The sequence below is a fragment of the Fulmarus glacialis genome, unplaced genomic scaffold, assembly GCF_000690835.1.
Source record: "Fulmarus glacialis isolate BGI_N327 unplaced genomic scaffold, ASM69083v1 scaffold15410, whole genome shotgun sequence".
Taxonomy (NCBI): domain Eukaryota; kingdom Metazoa; phylum Chordata; class Aves; order Procellariiformes; family Procellariidae; genus Fulmarus; species Fulmarus glacialis.
The window spans coordinates 49453-50861 of NW_009185934.1; positions in this window are offsets into that span (position 1 = coordinate 49453).

Below are 1409 nucleotides of genomic sequence, written 5' to 3' on the forward strand. Positions count from 1 at the left end.
TGGGCTCAAAGTGCCGGCGCTGCAAGAGTTCATGTCCCAACAAGAAGATTTTTGCTGCAGTTGTGAGCACTCGGCTTCCCCTGCGGACACCCCCACCGCAGTCACCCAGCAGGAGCAGCAACAAAAGGCACGGTTTTTCAAAGGAATAAAGTCCTTTGAGCAGGGGAAATCCCTGCTCTCAAATAGCTGTAACTGATGATAACACAAAGGATTTGGGCACTTACACTCAGTAACAAACTGTCCTGCTCCAAATCACTGACCGGCACACGGACGCTGTGGGCTGCTGAAGCTGGGATGTCTCACAGAGCGTGTCCAACACTGCGCTGGGGAGAGAAGAGAGCATGGGGTTTATTGGGATCTGTGCTGGACCCAGACAGGATACCAGGCAGCCCCCGCCTCCGCTGAGGTATGTTTAAGCCACTCAGTTTAGGTGTTGTCCAAAAACTGGGAAGGAGGACCACAGCTTCCCCACCTGCTCCCCAGGGAGAGACAGAGGCCTTGGGAAGGCACTTGCTGCTGACAGCATAATGTCACCAATTGCTGCCAACACAGCATTCAAAATCACGTTAGGTCCAAAGGAATCTGAGGCTGGCACAAAAGTCATGAATAAAAAAAGAAAAAAAATAGTTCAAGTAATTAATTTGCTCTAACGTCTCCTTTAGCAGTCACCAAGACTCTTGCCTAGTCCCAGACAACTAGTGCGGGTCTGCATTTCTTTCGACAGTGCCCAAAGCACGCTCTCCTGCGAGACCCTCTGCAAGGGCTGTGCTGCCTGGTCCTGCTCCTGAGGCACTGCTGGAATTACAGGAGCCAGCGGGAAGGGGCAGAGCCGGTGCTGTGAGCCGCAACATCCTGCTCCCAGAAAGTGGAGGACAGGGGCAGCATCCCCTTCTTTTATTTCTCCAGCCAGACCAGAAATAACGCAAGTCCCCAGAGTGCAGGTGAAGCAGCTGCCTGCTGGGAAACGCTGCTGGACCATGGGAGCGGGAGTAACGCCTGTCCCCAAAACAGCTCTGAGCAAGGCAGACCCTCCCTCGCCCTCCCTGCTTTCATGCAGCTCATCCGTCGGCCATCTCCGGCACAGCGGGGCTGACCCCAAGGGGCTGGCGGCTGCTCCGTGCCCCCTCCCCAGGACAGGGGCGTGCGGAGGGAGGGCCAGGGAAAGGACTCGGTTTCCCTGCGTGTGGCCTTAAAACGATGAAGGAACCTGCACGCTGAGCTCCGGAGCAGGAGCGAAGGGGGAGGGGAAAGGGCTTAGTTTTGGAGCCGGGGTCGGAGAAGGGAGAGCTGCTGCGCCTGGCAGGTCTTGGTGCTTGGGACGATGGCTGGCTGGGAAGGCTTCTCGCAGTGCCGCGGAGAGGCCTGTGCCGGCACGGCCGCGGCGCAGGGCTGCTGGGAGGCAGGGCGGG